At 44.5% G+C, this 20,227-nt stretch overlaps 1 protein-coding gene across 1 annotated transcript in view; it reads right to left on the bottom strand.

The window, feature by feature from the left end:
* Positions 1-20,227, bottom strand: part of KCNH7 (potassium voltage-gated channel subfamily H member 7) — a 352,340-nt gene that overhangs the window by 131,150 nt on the left and 200,963 nt on the right. The window lies entirely within an intron of this gene.

Below are 20,227 nucleotides of genomic sequence, written 5' to 3'. Positions count from 1 at the left end.
ATCCGTTTTTGCAGTCCGCAAATGCCGAGAGCCTGCCGCAAAACGGACAAGAATAGGACATGTTCTATTTTATGAGGAAGCCGTGCAATGGACACAGTGAGCTGTCAACATATTTTGTGGCCCCATTGAGACGAAAGGGTCCGAATCTGAACCGCAAAAAATACGGATCGGATGTGGACCAAAACTACACTGTGTGCATGAGCCCTTAGTGTATGAATAGACTGGCGAGTACTCTGTGCTTGGTACTGCAGCTCAGCCCCTACACTTGAATGGGATGAGCTGCGTCTAGGCCGATCAGTGTGACGTCACTGACCTAGGTAGAGGCCGCGGCAGTTACCGGAGCGTTACGGTCTCTTGAAACAGCTGCTCCCCTTTAGTAGTAACAACTATCAATGTAAAAAAGTATATTTATTTAACAATTTTTAACAAACTATAAGCTTAACAATTCAAAAATCGCACATTTTTGCAATTTTAATGTGCATTTATGTAAATAGAAAATGCAAAAATATGTACAAAAGCCTGTATTATTCACACAAATTCCACATAAACCATGTCACTAGCCCAACACGTGATAGAGATATAGCTGACCTGTGTGAAAAACTGTTAGCTTTGTCTGGCCTGAAGACAAAAAGTTACCCTGGTCCTAAACTGGTAAAAAGGGTATTCACATTTGACAAAATTATTTGCCATCACGTTATGATTGGAGAGGGTCTGACCTCTGGGACCCTCATCGATCCTGAGAATGAAGGGGCCACAGTGATAATTTTATGCTTCCGCATTTTCTTATCTCTGCATTGAGGTGCTCCCACCACCAGCTATGCAGGGAACTGCAGCATGACCCCATTCACTCCAATGGAGCTGAGCTGCAGTTTCCCTGCACAGCAGGTGGTCAGCAGCACCACGGCATTGGATAAAACAGTGAAAGGGGTGCAGTGCTAATGGCGCCCCCTGGAGTTTAATCTATATAGTAATGTACATGTCCACCTACTAAGGTGGCCGCACATGCTCAGTTTCATCCTTCAACTGCTACCAGCCAGATTTATTATTAGAGGCTGTGACTGTTACAGGAAAACTGATGTAGGAGAAAGGACATGTCCCCTGAGAAAGGACACAGTCTTGGAGAAAGGACATGTCCCCTGAGAAAGGACACAGTCATGGAAAAAGGACATGTCCACTGAGAAAGGACACAGTCATGGAGAAAGGACATGTCCTCTGAGAAAGGACACAGTCATGGAGAAAGGACATGTCCCCTGAGAAAGGACACAGTCATGGAGAAAGGACATGTCCCCTGAGAAAGGACACAGTCATGGAGAAAGGACATGTCCCCTGAGAAAGGACACAGTCATGGAGAAAGGACATGTCCCCTGAGAAAGGACACAGTCATGGAGAAAGGACATGTCCCCTGAGAAAGGACACAGTCATGGAAAAAGGACATGTCCCCTGAGAAAGGACACAGTCATGGAGAAAGGACATGTCCCCTGAGAAAGGACACAGTCATGGAGAAAGGACATGTCCCCTGAGAAAGGACACAGTCATGGAGAAAGGACATGTCCCCTGAGAAAGGACACAGTCATGGAAAAAGGACATGTCTCCTGAGCTGTCAGCCTGAGAAGAGTCTAACAGAGCAACTGGAGCAATGTATGGGGACATCCCTCAATTCATGTGAGGTACCGGGCCGGTTCTAGTTATGTTAGAAAGAGATGGTCATGTACTATATAATATAAACTATACATATTACGGAATAACCCTTTTAAGGGTAGGGCTTCTTGGCAACAAAGGGTTGCCCAAAAGTTGAAGTAAAATTACTGCACATATCACTGAAGAAAAGAAAATTACCTTCTAAAATATAACTTTTAATAAATATATATAAAGATACTCCCACATAAAATAAAGAATCTGTCTACAGAATACATAAATACAGTCTAATATAATACAAGTAGACACCCACTCAAAGGGTGGAGGGTATATCTCCGGGTAAGACACAGTCACATCATTCGCTGATTAGATATCAAGGTGCTGCAGCATGGATCAGTCTGTTATGTTAACGGTATCATCCATAGGTGAAAGTCCGCTCTTAGGCAGTGAGATACTATCCCTGTATGGCTACCATGTCCCTGTCTAAAAGCGGAGTAATCGCCCCGAAAGGGACGGCCCCACTGATCGGTGTGTCTCACCCTGTACACTAAATCTTCCTTCCTATTATAAGGTTTCCAATATGGTGAATGTCTATAAATGATCACAAGGACCTTAGAACCGTGAGTGAGCACTCTGTGGCAAATATTTGGCTTACCCGGAGATATACCCTCCACCCTTTGAGTGGATGTCTACTTGTAATATATTAGACTGTATTTATGTATTCTGTAGACAGATTCTTTATTTGATGTGGGAGTATCTTAATGTATATTTATTAAAAGTTATATTTTATAAGGGTAATTTTCTTTTCTTCAGTGATATATACAGTTACACTTACATTTATTCTCCTAGACAGATCTAATAAAAGATGTGCCGGCGATTTTCTCTATAGAGTGCAAGCACGACCGCTATTCAGAAACAGCGGCTTCGGTGTAACATCATTGTTTGATAGAACGCTGCAATGTGTAATCGGCCAGCAGAGATACTTATACACTGCAGGCTCACTGCATCCATCATAAAGATGGCGTCATAAAGACACACATAAACATCATGGGAAATATATAACATGGAAAATTGGTTATATTGCCGTATGTCATTCTAGGAGGCCGAATGGCTTACAATGTGACTTGCCTGGCAGAACCAGAAAGTGTCATTTACAGCTGTAAAAACAGCTGGATTATATCAGAGCATGTGGATAATATATAGCATTCTTTTTGAACACTGTACAGTCGTGGCCAAAAGTTTTGAGAATGACACAAATATTAGTTTTCACAAAGTTTGCTGCTAAACTGCTTTTAGATCTTTGTTTCAGTTGTTTCTGTGATGTAGTGAAATATAATTACACGCACTTCATACGTTTCAAAGGCTTTTATCGACAATTACATGACATTTATGCAAAGAGTCAGTATTTGCAGTGTTGGCCCTTCTTTTTCAGGACCTCTGCAATTCGACTGGGCATGCTCTCAATCAACTTCTGGGCCAATTCCTGACTGATAGCAACCCATTCTTTCATAATCACTTCTTGGAGTTTGTCAGAATTAGTGGGTTTTTGTTTGTCCACCCGCCTCTTGAGGATTGACCACAAGTTCTCAATGGGATTAAGATCTTGGGAGCTTCCAGGCCATGGACCCAAAATGTCAACGTTTTGGTCCCCGAGCCACTTAGTTATCACTTTTGCCTTATGGCACGGTGCTCCATCGTGCTGGAAAATGCATTGTTCTTCACCAAACTGTTGTTGGATTGTTGGAAGAAGTTGCTGTTGGAGGGTGTTTTGGTACCATTATTTATTCATGGCTGTGTTTTGGGGCAAAATTGTGAGTGAGCCCACTCCCTTGGATGAGAAGCAACCCCACACATGAATGGTCTCAGGATGCTTTACTGTTGGCATGACACAGGACTGATGGTAGCGCTCACCTTTTCTTCTCCGGACAAGCCTTTTCCAGATGCCCCAAACAATTGGAAAGAGGCTTCATCGGAGAATATGACTTTGCCCCAGTCCTCAGCAGTCCATTCACCATACTTTCTGCAGAAGATCAATCTGTCCCTGATGTTTTTTTTGGAGAGAAGTGGCTTCTTTGCTGCGCTTCTTGACACCAGGCCATCTTCCAAAAGTCTTCGCCTCACTGTGCGTGCAGATGCGCTCACACCTGCCTGCTGCCATTCCTGAGCAAGCTCTGCACTGGTGGCACTCCGATCCCGCAGCTGAATCCTCTTTAGGAGACTATCCTGGCGCTTGCTGGACTTTCTTGGACGCCCTGAAGCCTTCTTAACAAGAATTGAACCTCTTTCCTTGAAGTTCTTGATGATCCTATAAATTGTTGATTGAGGTGCAATCTTAGTAGCCAAAATATCCTTGCCTGTGAAGCCATTTTTATGCAACGCAATGATGGCTGCACGCGTTTCTTTGCAGGTCACCATGGTTTACAATGGAAGAACAATGATTTCAAGCATCACCCTCTTTTTAACATGTCAAGTCTGCCATTTTAACCCAATCAGCCTGACATAATGATCTCCAGCCTTGTGCTCGTCAACATTTTCACCTGAGTTAACAAGACGATTACTGAAATGATCTCAGCAGGTCCTTTAATGACAGCAATGAAATGCAGTGGAAAGTTTTTTTTGGGATTAAGTTAATTTTCATGACAAAGAAGGACTATGCAATTCATCTGATCACTCTTCATAACATTCTGGAGTATATGCAAATTGCTATTATAAAAACTTAAGCAGCAACTTTTCCAATTTCCAATATTTTTGTCATTCTCAAAACTTTTGGCCACGACTGTATGTATTCGAAAATACAGGCAATTATTTAAGCAGTTTATGGCAGCAATATATTTGTACTGTGTGGTACGCTTATCTGTTTTCTGTATGACTCTATTTTGTGGATATGGCAGTATTATATTTGCACTGTATGGCGTTATTAGTGTTGATCGAGCATGCTCGGCCGAACACCAGTTCGGCTTGAGCATCTTGATGCTTGACACATGGCGGAACTCGACCGAGTACCACATGTACTCGAGCGCAATTCTCAAGTCTCGTCCTCGCATGTTTCTTGGCTGCTACGTAGCCAATAAACGTGCAGGGAGGTACTGGCACTAACTGTAATGCCATAGCGATGTTGGTTACTGACATTACAGTGATTGGCTGGCTGGAGAGATAGTGTAGGGAGTGATATAGGAATACATTTATTAGAAAAAAATTTCAGAGACCAAAAAGTCCTTTTAAGGACATCTGTGTGTGATAGCAGCAATATATATTTTTTGCGCATCCTGCGCTAAATAGTGTCTAATAGGTCGCTGCGGGCAGTTAAATTATCCGCGCAACATCTCCTGTGTAAAGTGTGCGCATCCAAAAAATATCTGTGACATCCCATGCTTAGCCCACGTCTTAAACTTAGTGGTTCAGCGGTTTCTCAAAACCTACCCCAATTTGCCTGAGCTACTGGCGAAGGTGCGCCGCGTGTGTGCACATTTCCGCAAGTCATCAATAGCTTCAGCCGGTCTGTCAACGCTGCAGCAGCGCTTGAATTTGCCAGCTCACCGGCTGTTGTGCGACGTGAGCACGCGCTGGAACTCGACGTTCCACATGTTGGACAGGCTTTGTAAGCAGCAGAGGGCAGTAGTGGAATACCAGCTGCAACATGGTCGTCGCCTTTCCAGTCAGTTTCCGCTCTTTACATGCGACGAGTGGGCATGGATGTCTGACCTCTGTGAGGTTTTACACAACTTTGAGGAATCAACACAGATGGTGAGCGGCGATAACACTATTATCATCGTCACCATCCCACTTCTGTGTCTACTCAAACGCTCGCTGCTCACAATTAAGGACAACGCTTTGCATGTGGAAGAGGTGGAAATGGGGGAAGACAATACACAGGGTGATAGCCAGACCACCCTCAGTTCGTCTTCTCAGAGCGAATTGGATGATGAAGAGGAGGAGGAGCAGGAGACGGTTCCCTCCGCTACAGAGGGTAGTACCCATGGAAGTTTAATTCCATCTGTTCAGCGTGGGTGTGCAGATGAGGAGGAAGAGGATGAGGAGATTGAGAGTCATCCTCCTGATGACAACAGCGAAGTCTTGCCTGTTAGTACACATGTCTGACTTCATGTTAGGCTGCCTTTCCCGCGACACACGCGTTATAAGTATTTTAGACAACACGGATTACTGGTTGTTCACCCTTCTCGACCCCTGCTACAAAGAGAACTTCTCATCTCTCATTCCTGTGGTGGAGAGGACTAGCAAAACGGTGCAATATTAGAAGATCCTTGTTGACAAATTGCTCCAAAAATTTCCATCTGACAACGCTGGCGGCAAAGTTTGTAGTTCCTTGGCCAACCGAGGAGGGGAGACCACGGGAACACACAGCAGTTCCAACAGAGTCAGGGCAACACTCTCCAAAGCCTGGGACAGTTTCATGACATCCCGTCAGCACCCTCTCCCTGATGCACAGCCTAGTCTCACAAGGAGGGAAAATTTTTGAAAGATGGTGAAGGAGTACGTAGCAGAGCAGTGTCAGCATCCTCAATGATCCCTCTGTGCCTTACAACTACTGGGTGTCCAAGCTGGACATGTGTTACAAACTGGCACTCTATGCCTTGGAGGTGCTGGCCTGCCCTGCCGCCAGCGTTTTGTCTGAGCGGGTATTTAGTGCTGCTGGGGGCATAATAACTGATAAGTGCATCCGCCTGTCAACTAAAAAAGGGTGACAGGTTGACTCTTGAACAAAATGAACAAGGCCTGGATTGACCATGACTTCTCGACTCCACCAGAGGAAAGCGGCTGAACTTAAAGGCACTTTAAATGTGTTGTTTATAATATCCTGAATACACTGTGTAACGGGGTGCCGAAGGCGCACTCGGTCTCCTATCAGTCACAGACCTGCTGCTTAGCTTCGGGAGCGAGGATCTGTGTTTGGCCTCGTTCCCAGGGCGGCCTTGCTAGCTGGGAGGCTCCCTGCTACTAGGTTTGCCTTGAGCGCCGAGCTGATCACTCGGTGCTCGACTTGTCTGTCGGTCATGTGACGTTGGCCACGTCACATGACCCTCACTCGCCACTATAAATACAGGCGGCCTGCTGGCTACAGGTTGCCTGTGATTTTTGTTCTATAGGCTGTGTACTTTATTGTTATTAAGCTACTTCTGGAATTGAACCTCGATCCGCCTCTTGACACATTCTTCTGCCTGCTCCCTGTATCTTGACGCTACTTCTCTGATTTTGACCTCGGCTTGTTTACGGATTTGTCTTTGCCTCTTCCCTTGTTCTGACGTGACCTCCTGGACTGACTTCGGCTAGTTGACCCGCCTCGCCTTCCGTTTTTGTTCTACCTCTTGTCCGCCTATTGTAACTTCTCAGTGGCTGTCCTCTTCCCTGCTGTCTCTTTCTCTCTGCTTGCACTTAGTAGGTTAGGGACTGTCGTCCAGTTCCGCTCCGTCACCTAGGGCTGGTGGTGCAAGTAGGCAGGGACAGGGGACCGGGTGGCAGCTCAGGGGGTGCACCTCCGCTCTATCTTGATTCCCGTGACTCTACCCGTGACACACTGTATTCCCATGCACCCCTTCCACCACAAACAAGGGTATATGGTTGAATCTTCCTTTTCTCATCCTCCTTTTCCTCTTCCATTATATCAACCCATGCTTATTCGTCGCATATAATGCCCTCGCATATATGCCCTTTGCATATAATGTTTTACAGGGTCACCTCAGCTGCAGGCCCTCAACTACAATGTTTTACAGGGTCAGCTCACCTGAAGGCCCTTGCATATAATTTTTTACAGGGTCAGCTCACCAGCAGGCCTTCACCTACAATCTTTTACAGGGTCAGCTCACCAGCAGGCCCTCGCATATAATTTTTTACAGGGTCAGCTCACCAGCAGGGTCAATGTTTTGCAGGGTCAGCTCACCAGCAGGGTCAATGTTTTGCAGGGTCAGCTCACCAGCAGGGTCAATATTTTGCAGGGTCAGCTCACCAGCAGGGTCAATGTTTTGCAGGGTCAGCTCACCAGCAGGCCCTTGCATATAATTTTTTAGAGGGTCAGCTCACCAGCAGGGTCAATGTTTTGCAGGGTCAGCTCACCAGCAGGGTCAATGTTTTGCAGGGTCAGCTCACCAGCAGGGTCAATGTTTTGCAGGGTCAGCTCACCAGCAGGCCCTTGCATATAATTTTTTAGAGGGTCAGCTCACCAGCAGGCCCTTGCATATAATTTTTTAGAGGGTCAGCTCACCAGCAGGCCCTCGCATATAATCTTTTACAGGGTCAGCTCACCTGCAGGCCCTCACCTAATTATACCTAATAGCTAATTTGCACGCATGATGCCTTGGATGTAGTAGCCGTAGCCGTTTCTCAGGCTCCCTCTCCGGAATGATGCCCTCTTTTATGTGTAATAAAGGGTGTATTGGAGTGCCGGTTCCTTGTAATTTTTGGAAGCCCTTTCACTCAGTGCATAGGCTTTATGAGTGTAGGAGTCCCACTACCTGAACAATTGTACCACAATGTGAATGAGGCCCTCCTTTATGTGATAAACAGGTTGTATCGGAGTGCCTCTACCTTGTAATTTTTGACAGCACTTGCACTTTATATACAAGTAAATATACAGAAAAGAATGTTTCCAAACAATTTTTCCTCTAAAATCTATTTTTTTTCTGGTTTTGTGCGTATTATTGTCAGTCTGTGAAAGTGGCGTACTACTCGGACAACATCGTTCCCAGCAGCGACCTGGGAGTCCAAGATGCATCCAGACATCCTCCCCATGCTGTTCCCGAACCATTTCAGTGGTGTTTCCATCAATTCCTGACCTTTTCCTATGAACCAGATACCCTCCCCTCTTCAGAGCAGGGGGTGCCTTGTTTAATGCTCGGGTTCTCCCATTGACTTCCATTATACTTTGGTGCTCGATCAACACTAGTTATTATCTGTTTACTGCATGGCACTATTCTGTAGATGTGGCAGTATTATATTTGCACTATTCTGTAGATGTGGCAGTATTATATTTGCAATATTCTGTAGATGTGGCAGTATTATATTTTCACTGAATGGTGTTGTTATCTGTTTACTGCATGGCACTATTCTGTAGATGTGGCAGTTTAACTGTATATCTGCACTTTATGATGCTATCTGTTTCCTGTAAGATGCTATCCTGTAGATATGGCAGTATTATATATGCCCTGTATGGTACTGTTATCTGTTTGCTGTATGATACTATTCTATAAATATAGCAGTATTATATTTGCACTGTATGGTACTGTTATTGGTATACTGTAGGACACTATTCTGAAGATATGGTAGCATTATATTTTTTACTCTATGGTGGTATCTGATTACTGTATGACACCATTGTCTAGTTACTATATGACAGCATCATATTTGCTCTGTTTGGTCCTGTCACGGTATCTTTTTACTGCATGGCACTATTCTGTAGCTATGGCAGTATAATATTTGCACCTTATGGTGGCATCTGATTACTGTATGACAGTATTCTCTAGGTACTGTATGACAGCCTCTTATTTGCTGTCACAGTATCTTTTTACTGTATGGCACTATTCTGGAGATACAATATGGCCACAATATGTTTGCAGTGTACTGTATTGTCCTGTTACCAGTCTACTACATGACACCAATAGGTGGCACTACCTCTTTAAAGCCTTACGCAGACGTCCGTGGAACACGGTCCGTGAGATACCGGACTGGCATTGCAGGAGCGCACGGCGTCATAGTGACATGACAAGGAATACCGTAATACAGCATTGTATAACGTGACATTGTGAGCTGTAGGCAAAAACCGTTTGCAGTCCTTGAGCTGCTGCCTTCAGGGATGTCATTTTTACTATTTAAGAGGCAGTGTCAAAACCTGATGCACTGGAGCATTTTTACCAGAACATTTCAGTGGTCCGGAGGGCATCATTTACTAACTCTATGTGACCAGATGGCATTCACTCAAGCTTTAAAAGAGAGACTACAGCAGAAATTACCCTGGCTCTAGTCACAGGCAATCAAAGACGAGGACTCTCAATAGATACAGGACCTGACAGTTTCTTCTCTTATCTTCAGAACAGCCCAGAGAACTTCCCAAGATCGTCACAAATCACTGAAGCATCATCCGGCTACAACCGCGCCTTTCATCTCCGCAATAGTTTTTCTTTTCGTTTATCAGACGGTCTTTGATATCTGAAACTGTCACTTTTATACACATAAAATGCAGAGGCTGTCAGTGTTAACTGCCAAGGAGGCGCACAGGAAGCACGCCTCACAACCTCATTTATTGTAAGACATAAAATAGATGCATAATAGATGTGAGATGGATGGATGATGTAAAGATAGATGCAACATAGATACTTGGATAGATCAGATGGATGGATAGATAGATAGGGATAGGGTTGAGCGAACCGGTGGAAGTTCGGGTTCGCCCAAACTTCAGGTCAAAGTTCGGGTTTGGGACTCGAACTTGACCTGAACTTGACCCTAAACCCGAACCCCATTGAAGTCAATGGGGACCCAAGCGTCACTTGATTATTTTCCATTATAACATGGTTATATCGGAAAATAATAGCATTCTTAAGACAGAATGCAAAACATATGGCCATTTAGGGGTTAAAAAAAAACAAAAAAACAACTCACCTCCTCCACTTGATCGCGCTGCAGCAGCTTCTTCTACCTTTACGGAAAAGAAACTGCCAAAGGACCTGTGATATGCGTGATGACATCACCATGTTAAAATGGAAAATAATAAAGTGTTCGGGTCCCCAGTGGCTTCAATGGGGTTCGGGTTCAGGGTCAAGTTCGGGTCATGTTCGGATCCCAAAGCCGAACTTTGACCTGAAGTTCGTCCGAAACTATCCCCATCATCTATCTATCCATCTGATCTAATCTACCTTTCTATGTTGTATCTATCTTTGTATTATCCATCTATTAACCATGTTATAACGGAAAATAATAAAATCACCCAAACATCAAACCCGAACCTGGACTTAAGTGCAAAAGTCTGGGTTCGGGTCCGGGTACCCGAACTCGCAAAGTTCGGTATGAACTCGAACTTTGCAGTTCGGGTTCACTCATCCCTAGCAGCAATGCATCTCAAAAAAGTTGGGACAGGAGCAACAAAAGGCTGGAAAAGTAAATGGTACTTATAAAAAAAAAAACAGCTAGGGGAGCAATTTGCAGCTAAAGATTTTTTGACAGATGATCGCTAACGAGCGTTTGTATTCAAGCCAGCAGGTGGCAGCACTGAATTGTAATATAGCTTTTTATGCATAGGATAATGGAGAAAATTCCATTTCTCTACACAAATTGCATTCTGATGACTGCAAATTGTGGTCCACTTGGGAACAAAAAAAAAAAAGTTCAAAAAATATATAAAAATTCAAATCATCCCCCCTTTCCCCCAAATCAAAATACAAATACTTAAACAATAAAACAATCAACATTATGGGCATCTCTGCATGTGAAAACACCCATTCTATTAAAAACTTATCCCATACAGTGAATGGCATAACTGAAAAAATGGCTGATTCACCATTTTTTCATCACTTTACCTCCCAAAAAATAAAAGATCAAAAAGTTGTACACCCCCCCAAAATGGTATTAACAAAACCTACAGACTGTGCTGCGAAAAAGGAGCCCTCATACATCTCCATAGACATAACTATAAAAAAAAACTTGGGGGGAAAAGGGGGTGTCTGAAAATGGCGATGAAAAAAAAGAATTATTTTTTCTAAGTTTTTTTTTCTTCAGTATTAAAATGCAAGAAAAACTATACATATGTGGCATTGTTGTAATCATACTGACCTGGAGAATGAAGAGCACAAGTCAGCTTTACTGGGTAGTGAACGTCATAAAAACAAAACACATAAAACTGTGATGGAGTTGCGTTCCCCCCCCTCAATTACCTAGCATATACCCTAGTATCTGGTAGTGCAGTACCCCAGTATCTAGTAGTCAGTACCCCAGGATCTAGTAGTCAGTACCCCAGTATCTAGTAGTGCAGTTCTCCAGTATCTAGTAGTCAGTACCCCAGTATTTAGTAGTGCAGCACCCCAGTATCTAGTAGTCAGTACCCCAGGATCTAGTAGTCAGTACCCCAGTATCTAGTAGTGCAGTTCTCCAGTATCTAGTAGTCAGTACCCCAGTATCTAGTAGTGCAGTTCTCCAGTATCTAGTAGTCAGTACCCCAGTATCTAGTAGTGCAGTTCTCCAGTATCTAGTAGTCAGTACCCCAGTATCTAGTAGTCAGTACCCTGGTATCTAGTAGCATAACTCTTAACTTCGTAAACGAACAAAGAGGGAAACATTGTGCGGTGCGCGCAGCACTAGGCCACGCCCCTAACTCCGCCCATAACATAATTATACACCTAATTCCACCCAGTCCCCTTAATGCCCCACATAGTAATTATTCCCCCTTCATGCCACCGCACAGTATTTATGCCCACATTGTGCCTCCTTCACAGAATTATGCCCAGCTGTGCTTCCAGTAATTTGCCCACTTATGTGTCCCCAGTAATATGTCCAGCTGTGCCCCCAGTAATATGCCCAATTAAGTGCCCCAAGTAATATACCCAGTTATATGCCCCCAGTAATAAGCCCAGCTGTGCCCCCAGTAATATGCCCAGTTATGTGCCCCCAGTACTATGCCCACATTGTTCCCCCATTAATATGCCCACATTGTGCCACCAGTAAAATGACCACAATGTGCCCCGAGTAATATGCCCACATTGTGCCCCCTGTAATATACCCACATTGTGCCCCCAGTAATATGCCCAGCTGTGCCCCAGTAATATGACACATTTTGCCCCCAGTAATATGCCCACATTGTGCCCCCAGTAATATGCCCACATTGTGCCCCCAGTAATATGCCCACATTGTGCCCCCCAGTAATATGCCCACATTGTGCCCCCCAGTAATATGCCCACATTGTGCCCCCCAGTAATATGCCCACATTGTGCCCCCCAGTAATATGCCCACATTGTGCCCCCCAGTAATATGCCCACATTGTGCCCCTCTCAGAATGTAAAAAAAATAAACACCACATACTTACCTTCTTCCTAGCACAGACAGCTGTCAGAAAGCGGGACATACCTCCCCTGTACCAGGACAGCGGGACAGCCACTGAAATCCGGGACTGTCCCATCAGATCCGGGACGGTTGGAAGGTTTGTAGTAGTGCCGCACTACCAACACTGCCAATAAAAATCACTGCGACAGGAGCCCCTGACGAAGCTTGGAGCGAAACCCGGGTCGGGCGTGCACAAGACTGCTGTGTTTTATCTCTTTTGATTTGCCTATACCACTACTGACGTTTGTGAGTATAATAAATGTTTATATAAACATTGGTGACAGTGCTTCACTATCAGGGCAAATTTTCTGTGAAAAATGGACTATGGGAAGAAAAGAATAGGAGGAGCTTGTAATGACGGCTTTCGTCTGATATGCTTGTATACCCGCGTGCGCTTATGAGTATAATACCAGGAGTGCATGGGGTTAATGATAGCAGCACTTCACTATCGGTGTGATTTTTGATATTCCACAGGAACGAGTGGAGGAGGAAGTTGTCTGTGGAAACCAATATTTTACCAATATACGCAGAGGCGGATGGTTCTGACTTGGAGTGGTTATCTTGAAAATTGTTAATAATCGCGCGGTCCTACAAGACGCATGCAACAAGAGCTGGATTCGTCCGCACAATGATGCATAAGTGCTGTAGAGCAGCAGCACCCATGTGCCATGCCGCCGATTGACAGCTTTCTCCCTATACACAGTACAGGACGGAAGCTGCCAATCATCCACCCTTCGTGAATACCAGGACTACAGCACTTGGGTCCCACTAGAGTTCTCAGGGATTTTAAGAAAGCTACTGCACAGCTGAAAGTGACTCTGTGGTGGAACCAGGGTAGGTCACAGGTCTCTCAGATAGGGCAGTATAAACTGGCAGTACAGTAGACTCCCTTAAACCAGAGGCTAATCTGTTTTGATGGGTGAATCCATAAGATTCCCTGTCGCTTGGTGTCATCAGGTTTTGTAAAACAGTGTCACATTCCTGGCGGTCGCAGGTCCTCATACTGTTTGTTTGATTCTCTATTTCTAATCAAGTGTCAGCATGGAAGCCACATCCACAGTATAACAATGCAATCACACCTCGCACACAAGGTCACAGAGCTGCTATTCCTGCGCTGTGACTGCAGTGCGAGGCTTATAAAGCCGCCATCGAGTACACAATCAGCTGCGTCCCTCGGATTTAAATATGTTAGAATGTCTACCAGGAATCTGCAAACACTTGCATTGTCACAGAGACATTTTAGCATTCTATTAACCCACTGAGACATGCTGAAGCAGCGATTTTAGAAAGAAGCAATATTTTACAGCATTCCCGTCTAATACGTTAAAGAGTCACTGTACTTTTATACAATTTCATTTTATTTAATAGAGAATGGTGTAAATGGGGAATTTCTAAAACAATTCATTCAAAAAATCTACCTGCATCCACCTGAAAAAAAGGTGTAAAGTTATGGCCACTAGGGGGCTCACTTCCACCTAAGTTGCAGTCTACTGCCTGTTGTCATACTAGATCTGTCCCTAGTAACAGAGACTCAGAAGACAGCCGAGAGGAATTGGGGGCGTAAAAAAAACAACCCCCTGGTGGTGAGTTTGAACCATGCACCACCGCCAATTTACCATGTGCTTTTAATTAGATAGATTGTACAGCTGTATTCTACTTTGCCCATATTGCAGGCTGACAGCCTGGGAGAGGCAGGTGTAGGATATAGCTGGGTGCTACTTTGCCCAGATTGTAGGCTGTAAGCCCAGGAGAGGCATGTTAGAGTAGGCCCCATCTGATTAGAAGCCACCTTGTCGTCTGGTAGATGGGCCCAACATATTTTTGATCAATTATATGCGCAAACTGCCCTTGCAGTAAGTATGGCCACCAAGCAGTTATTTTTTATTCAGTATTTGCTTATATCTTTGTGCAATTGACTAGCAGTGTGCTGTTACCTGTAGTTCTACTAATTCCAAGGAATTGGGGGTGTGTCAGAGTTAGCTGAGATCCTGAGCCTGATAAAACAGCTGCTTTTACACTGCTTCTGAAAATTAGAGGTGCCTCATGTGTGTCTGTAAGTGTGATTTTTACCCTCCTTAACTGTTCTGTGAGCTCCAGAGCTGAAAATACACATAATGGGAAGTAAGGAAAAGGACATCATAGCAGTACAGTGCTGGCAGATTCCACAGAAGGGAGACAGCCCTGCTTCTGAGAGAAATGCATCTAGCTCTGCAGATGAAACAGGGAATAAAATGGCTGAAGGAGACATTAGGGAAGCCCAAAAAAGACCTGTTTAAAAAAAAAAAAACTCAGGTGAGCTTTAAGGAACTCTTTTATTAAGACCGGCATTTTAGAGGCCAGTCTTAATAACCCCTATAGCTGGCACCAGCCTCTTCATTACTTTGGCAGCTTCCTTGTTGTCTTACATGTAGACCATTTTCTACACCTAATGGTACTTTCACATTAGCGGCAGGGGACTCCGGCGGGAGAACAGCCTGTTGGATCTGTCCTGCCGCTAGTTCACATGTGCCCCCGGAATGCCGCTCCGTCCCCATTGACTATAATGGGGGAGGAGTTCCGGCGGCAGCACGGCAGCGCACGGCGAGAGGCAGCCGGACTGAAAGTACTGCATGTCGTACTTTTTGTCCGGCTGCCTCTCGCCATGTGCTGCCGTGCTGCTGCCGGGACTCCGCCACCGCCCCCATTATAGTCAACGGGGATGGAGCGGCAGTCCAGGGGCACACGTGAACTAGCGGCAGGACGGATCCAACAGGCTGTTCACCCGCCGGAACAGCATGCCAGACTCCCCTGCCGCTAGTGTGAAACTAGCCTTAAACAGGCGTAGAAAATGGTAAATGAGACGGACCTCCCGGGCACCTCCTTCACCGACCATCTCCTTCCTCGCTCACACCACACCCCCTTTTATAGACTTAGCGCGAGCGGGGAGAAGTCGCAGATTGTGGCACAAAGGACCTTTGCGACACAATCTAGGCCAGAATTACGCCTAATTTAGGTGTATTTCTGTTTGATAAATGACTCCCTAAGTCTTTTAACATCTTACTTATTCTGGATGAACAGGTCATACATAGAATTTGGGTGACAACCACTTATGATTACTCTTACAGAGCCCAAAGGGATTGTCATGCAGCTTTCAGTCTTCACTGTACTTCTGGTATTCTATTTTTGAACTAGGATGCTCAGAATCAAAAATACAGCAATTGGACATGCCAAGAATTTTTGAGAATGTTGATGTCATGTACAAGAGAGTCACTCATAGCCACGGAAATGCCATGAAGACACAACAACGTCAAGATTTTCCTAAGGGACTGTGCAAAAGTCACGGTGATGAAAGAACTTGATCTCTAGGCTGCAAAGACATATGTGTTAAAATGAAAAAGTGTCCGGTCAGCAATTCCCTTTCACGTGGAAATAATTTTGAGTGCAAGATATAAAATGCATGCTGACCTCACATGAAAAATGATAATTGGATGCATGTAGAACAAAAGAACCTCCATTTATTCCTAACAATGCCTATATTCTTAGCAAACAATAAGTGCAAATATAGATTAACCTCCAAAGTGCAAAATCATAAAATCTATGAGAGGGGTGAATGCAAAAAAAGGACCTCATGAAAAAAATGAATGGTATATTGGGAAATGCAGACATGAGTGATTTATGCTTCAGGCGTTTTTCAATACCATTTATAATAGGATACCAGAATTCCATAGTCCCAAAGAGGTTGTCTACTTTCGATATTCTCCTTTTATTGGAAGGGCTCCTCCAATCTAAAGCTAATCAGATTGTTTTCCACTGCTGTGCCTCCTGGCAATCAGCTGGAATCTGTGCAGGAACCTGACAGCAAGTGTTCATTTTCCCTGCAGTGTGTCATGAAAGGGTAGGGAAAATTGCGGCCCTGAAATCCACCTGGACCACTGTCCTTACCTACTGGCACAATCTGCCCTGAACGGTGGCCTACAACTTGGCGACGTACCCTGACTTAAAGGGGTTATCCAAAAATGGGCACCTCACATAGAATATACTTATTCCCAACGACCACCGCTGCGTCTCCCCATTGCACAGATCAAAACATCCGGCGATTGGGGGGGGGGGGGGGGTTGGTTTGATCAGCCAATAGCAGGCTGCGACGGAGATGAGCCTCCCTAGCATCGCGGGTGACGCTGCTCCAGCCCCCACCCCTGTTGCCGGATCCGCGCGATGGGGAGATGCAGCGGCGGCCATGCAGTGATAAGTATAATCTTTATGAGGTGCCCGGGCATTGAGGGAGTCATTATAGGGGTTGGATAACCCCTTTAACTAAACACAGGGACCTTGGTCAGCACCAGGCAGGCAAAACCAGGACCGGATCAGAATCCAAAAGATAAAGTCAAATACACAGCAAAGTGAAACCAGGAGATAACGTCAGAGACAAGGTCAGCAGGCTAGGTGAGGTGGTCACATCAGAGACAAAATCAGGGAAACAGGCAAAAGGTCAGCAATTCAGAGTAAGAAACATAAAAGCGGTCAGGAATACTAATCACAGGCAACTGTGGCCAGCAGCTGCCTATTTAAATAGCCCGTCCTCAGGAAGCATGTGATGCCGGCACCGCACCTGATTGATCCTGAAGCATTACATGGTGCCTGTTGAGAACCATGGGCTGTGAGCCTAAGACACAGACGTGGTGGGTCTTCCAGAATTACAGATGTTCTTTGTAGCTTCTGTGGCTCATTGATTCTATCTATTAACACAGAATTCTCTAAGGTTACATGCTCCTTTAAAAATGGACACACTCTCCGTTTTTCATGGCCATTTTGAATCAGTGTGTGCATCCATTTACATCCGTTTTGTATTCGTTTTTCATGTCCGTTAAAAACAGACATGAAAAATGGATGAATTTGATTGGCAGTTATTTCTAGACCCACCCTTCTGAGAACACCCACAGGATGGTAGGCCCCCAGCTGAAATAATATCCCCCATAGTGTAGGAATTATTATTTGTTGCTCCCCCCAGCTTTAATAATGCCCCCATGTAGGCCCCATCTTAAATGATGTCCCCCATAGTGTAGGAATTACTTTTTTAATGTCCCCAGCTTTAATAATTTGTTGGTTTTACAAAAAAAAAAAAGACCTCTCACCTTATCCACTTGCTCGCACTGCAGCAGTCTCTTCTCTCTTCACAGAACGGGACCTGCCGAAGGTGCGCGATGACGTCACTGCACGCTCCCACGTGGTTACGTCACCACGCAGATCGCAGGTCCTTCGGCAGGCCCTGCTCAATGAAGAGAGAAGAGACTGCTGCACCGTGAGCAAGTGGATAAGGTGAGGTTTTTTTTTTAACCCCTAAATGGCCATATAGATAACGTGTACCCATTTTTAATGGCAGTTAGACGGGTGCACTCCTGTCAATCGGCCGTTAAAAATGGTCCCATTGATTTCAACAGGGTCCGTCTGGCCGTGGAAACGGTCAAAAATAGGACATGTCGTATTTTTGGATGGACGCTATTCAATGTCCGTTAAAAGAACGGCCATGTGAATAGCCCCATAGACTTTCATGGGCCGTGTGTCAGCCGTTACTTAAATGGCCGTCACACGGCCATTACTCACTGTCATGTGCATAAGGCCTAACGTTTATTTCACTAATGCCTTTCTGAGAGACGGACGTTAAGAGTGGACACATTCCATTGTATGGGGGCAGTCTGTCAGTGAAAAACGGACAAGATAGAACATGTTATATTTTTTGACATCCGTCGTGTGCATGTAGCCTATACTATATAAAAAAATGGGGTTTGTAAACAAAAACAAAACTACTTAAAAGAACACTACCATCATTTCTCTCCACTTATTAACAGCCTGCATATAAACGTTCAAGGTTTTTATTTTTAATGCAAGTTAAGATGGTTTTCTGGATATTATTTTTTGAGCTATCATACTGTTATCCTAATTCTACAACCGACTATTGTATTAAGGCCCCTTTCACACGAGCGAGTTTTCCGCGCGGGTGCAATGCATGACGTGAACGCATAATAGCACCCGCACTGAATCCTGGCCCATTCATTTCAATGGGTCTGTGTACATGAGCTTTTTTTTTCACGCATCAGTTCTGCGTTGCGTGGAAAACGCTGCATGTTTTATATTCTGCGTTTTTCACGCAGCCCTGGCCCCATAGAAATGAATGGGGCTTCAGTGAAAAATGCATTGCATCCGGAAGCAAGTGCAGATGCAATGTGTTTTTCACTGATAGTTGCTAAGAGATGTTTGTAAATCTTCAGTTTTTATCACGGGTGTGAAAAACGCATCAAAACGCATTGCACCCTCGCGGAAAAAACTGAACACAACTGAACGCAATCGCAGACAAAACTGACTGAACTTTCTGGCAAAATGGTGCGAGTTTCACTGAACGCACCCTGAACGCATCCGGAGTCAATCCGTTTACGCCCGTGTGAAAGAGGCCTGACAGATAACATCTTTCCCTTGCAGCAGCAAGAAAATGATTCCCCATCTGTATGGGAGTTTTGTCTCTCTGTGCTGACTTTTGTTTAATTTTTAATGAAAAGCAGCCAAAAATTCTTTAAAAAATAGTTTTCTTGGAATATTGAGTTTCAAAAAAATTCCTTTTCTGATGGATGTGTCCCTTTAATACTGCATTTAAAATATATATTTCCATTCAAAGCTTTAAATGGCATCACAGGATACATTTACGCCTTTCTCATCAGGGGCATTCCCTGAGAAAGCAGCCCCTGGGGGGGATCAGCTGATCATCCTGGATCCCATTCCCAACACACAGAACAGCTTATACAGAGAGGCTCTGCATTCTGGTTCACAGACAGGGTCCCTTAATGGGGGATCCTCGTCTATGATGTCCATATGCCTTACGGCAGTGATGGCGAACCTTTTACAGACCGAGTGCCCAAACTGCAACCCAAAACCCACTATGTGCCGACTCGGCAGTTTATTCTGAATACTACAGTTCAATACAGTATATCTTCCATGTACTTTATCATTTAGCTATAATAACCTGCCTACATTCAGTGCGCTGCCTGTGCCGTTCATAGCGCGCCCTGCGCTGATGAATGGCCGGAAAAGTCTAAGGCATATTGGTACATCTTGGACTTTTTGCACCCGCGCCATAGGTTCGCCACCACTGCCCTATGGCATATAACTAGAGTTTGCGTTCATGAGACAAGCCTTTGGAGGACAACTCTGGAAAGAAGGGAAATGTTAGTGCACCCTCATGAGTCTTCCAAGTCCGCATTTTGCTTATTTTAGGGGAATAATCTGCAAGACACAAGTTTGACCTTTTTAAGTGGCAACACTATATCTGCTTGTGTTTTAGACTATATCTTTACAGAACATGCACATATCCACTTTTAATTGCATCTTAAATTTTGTTGACATCGTTAGTTTGCACAGGACATATCATCAATACGATCTAATAGCTTAACAACCCATAACTAGCATCAATGATTAGCTGAAAGGTCAGCTTTAAAAGGGAGTAGTAATTAGAACATCCTGCAGTCTAGAACATCCACCATCTGGTGGTCAATAGTATGCAGGACCACTGTATAGAGATGCAATAAAA

This window comes from Bufo bufo, chromosome 7, assembly GCF_905171765.1.
Source record: "Bufo bufo chromosome 7, aBufBuf1.1, whole genome shotgun sequence".
NCBI classification, from domain to species: Eukaryota; Metazoa; Chordata; class Amphibia; order Anura; family Bufonidae; genus Bufo; species Bufo bufo.
This window is presented reverse-complemented; position numbering and strand designations above follow the sequence as displayed.